The sequence below is a fragment of the Pteropus vampyrus genome, unplaced genomic scaffold (genome assembly GCF_000151845.1).
Source record: "Pteropus vampyrus isolate Shadow unplaced genomic scaffold, Pvam_2.0 Scaffold436, whole genome shotgun sequence".
Classification (NCBI taxonomy): Eukaryota; Metazoa; Chordata; class Mammalia; order Chiroptera; family Pteropodidae; genus Pteropus; species Pteropus vampyrus.
Window position 1 is genome coordinate 2,101,313 of NW_011889217.1, and position 3,053 is coordinate 2,104,365.

The 3,053-nt window shown below is 46.9% G+C and overlaps 1 protein-coding gene across 2 annotated transcripts in view; it reads right to left on the bottom strand.

Moving 5' to 3' along the window:
* The window catches only part of TLN1 (talin 1), a 31,688-nt gene that overhangs the window by 28,317 nt on the left and 318 nt on the right, over window positions 1-3,053 (bottom strand). The gene's annotated exons all lie outside the window — the stretch shown is intronic.

Genomic DNA, 3,053 nt, shown 5'->3' on the forward strand with positions numbered 1-3,053 from the left:
ACAGAGCTAATAAGTTGTGAAGCCAGGATCTGAACCCAGGTCTCTCTGACTCCAAAGCTCAAGCTCTCTCCATTATACCAGCTGGAGATGGGTCAGGGGTCGCATTCCAGGCAGAAATAATAGCATAAGCAAAGGTGAAGAAGCAGGAAATCACGGAGGCACATTCAGGGAAGTGAGTAGACACGCTGGCTGAAGCACAGGGTACCTGCAAGGGAGCAGTGATGGGGAAGTTAGGAAAGGCGAAGGAGGACTAGAGAGAAGTAAGAGGAATTTTATCTACTAAAGGGCAACAGGTGGCCAAGAGAGGCTGTGAGCTGAGAAGGGACATATCCAGAACTGGATTTTAGGAAAATAACTGGCAGTTACCTTGGAGGTTTGGTTAGGAAGACACTGCATTAGCACAAGTGAGAGGTAATGAAGCCAGAGATAGAATAGTGGAGAGAAGGATGTTGCTCAGAAAATTTAAGAGGTAGAACTGACAGGACCTGATGACAATCCATCATGTCAACTCTCAGGGACCAGGACCCAAAGTCAGGCTGGGATCCCAGAGCTTCTTGTCATCAGTAGCTCCTCAGTGGCTAGGGTAGCTTGAGTTTAAGCAAGAAACTGGGAAGGGAGAAAAAAGGATCAGGTTGCGCTGGGAATGTAAAGATGATGAGACTGTGGTTAGGGGATGTTGGTTAGGCTGTGGGAAAAACGGGATGGGGATGTGGTTAGTACCAGGTAGGGGCAAAAGGGATGAGGTTAGTACACTGTGTCAGATGGGTACTAGACTTATTGGGGTGATCCCTTCATAACATATATAAATGCCTAACCACTATGCTGCATACCTGAAACTAATATAATATTGTATGTTGACTGTAATCGGAAAATAAATTAATCAAAAATTAAAATACATGTACATATCTTTTTTTAAAAATTAAAAAAAAAAGGATGAGGTTAGTTACTGTATTGGGCTGGAAATGGGGAAGACAAGTTATAGAGAAAGGCTGGGGAAGACAGGAGTAGGAAAAAATACATATGTAATCAGTCACCAGATCGGGCTGGGGGAAGGGGAAGAATAATTATGTGGAAAGTGGCTAAATCAGAAAATGATAAAGTGAGGTCACAGGCTAGGTCAGGCTACAGGAGGCTGAGAAAAATGGGGGCTGTGGTCAGTGGCTAAATTAGGCTGGGATGCGGGGGATAGTGTAGGGACACTGATAGTGTCTAAGTATAGCTGGAATTGGGGGCGGCGAGGGGCCGTGGGATGCAACCAGTGGCTGGGTCAGGTTGGGTAGGGGATAGTGCTATGGTCAGTGGCAGGGTCAAGCTGGGAGTGAAATGGGGGTGTGGTCAGTGGCCTGGCTGGGCGTGGGATCAGCAAGACCCAGTTTCCTCTTTGGGTCTCATTTCCTCTTTTCTCTTTGGGGAGTGGGGGAAGGGGATCTACAACTGGACCAAGAAATTAAGGCGGCTTAGAATCAGGGGAGGGCACATAGCAGGGACCAGGGGTACTTGCCAGTTGTGTTGGACTGAGGGTGGGGTATTCAGCAAATGAATGAGTGGGTGGAAACTATGGGAGAGAGCTATAGTGATGGGAAAGTTCAGATTTGGGTGAGGATAAATTAAAGTAAGACGTGTAGATTAAGAGGTGGAAAGAGAGGCAGAACTGAGGCTAGGACTGGATAAGATGAAAAACATGGGAGAATTATAGGCAAGGGAAGTATTCTGTAAGGGAACATGCAAGAAGGGGGTGAAATGCAGGGCTAGGGATGACAGTTGGAGAGGAGGGCTTAATATCTAGGAAATAAAGGAAATGAGTGGCAGTGGAGTTGAACTTTCAGAGGATTCAGTCATCCCTTTATCCCACAGAAACAGCGTTTCCTTGGTCTACTTCCCCCTTAGTCACCAGTCCCCTCTCCCCTAGGCAGTCCCTCCACTATGACTAGGCCTCTCATATATCCTCTGGGTCCTTTTCCCTTTCCCACCTTCATCATGTAAACAACAGAGTCCAGGAACCCCTGCCTCTCAACTGTAGTGGCCATAGCAAGAGCCTTGAGCTTAAAGAGCAGAATAAAGGAAACTGGAATCCCGGATGCCTGCAATTCTAGCTGAAGTCCAGAACCATGACCTGAAATTTAGTTTGTTATTTTTCTGGTCAAAGAAGCCGTTGCGACTACATGGGAATAAGAGACTTCCCCGCAAAACAAGAGCATCTACCTACTGCCAATCTCCTAAATTTTACCTGCCTGAGGTCAACTACCCTGACCTCGACTGCAACCTTTAGAACTGCCCTCAATTCCTAACATTAACCCTGATCTTAATTTGTTTACTGTTTCCCAATACAGGCTTCAACATTCATCCTTTTCCTAGCAGGCAGCTCTAACTAACCCTGATCCCTAACGGTGACAGAATTTTTTTTCTTTAGCACCACCCCCCTGACCTTAACCCAAAATGTTGACCCCTAAACCTACAGCTCATTTGTCACTTGATTCCTGATCTACTCCTTCACTGTTTAGCTCTAATATTGACTATGTCATGGTTCTCTAATCCCCAAAACTGAACTTCTAACCTAATTCCTGTTGATGACCCTGAACTCTAATTCTAACTTTGACTTAATGTTGGCCATCCTAGTAAATAAAATGACCTTAATCCAAACTTTACCTACATAAACAGACCCGACTCACGCTAATAACTCTAAGTTTTAACCGTGGCTCTATAACTCCTAAAGTTAACCGGATTCCTAAAGCCAACTCACCTAATCCTAAACTCACCCACTTACCCGCTATCAGCTAACCTCAAAACCAATACCCGCCCTGCACCTCACTGCCACCCCACTTGCCATCTTTCCCCAAACCTATCACAGATGACTGCTCCCAGGAAGGGCCTGGCTCCTGCAAAACGGCCTACTTAATTCCAAGCCCAAGCCCAGATACACTTGACGTTGACCAAGACAACAAGACCCGAAACAGGAGACGCAGGAGAGTCAGGGGCCCCGCCCGCCCTTTCTCCTCCCGGGCCTGGCTTTGCGGCCCCACCCTGAGGCTCCCATGCGGCCCCGTCCGGCCTAC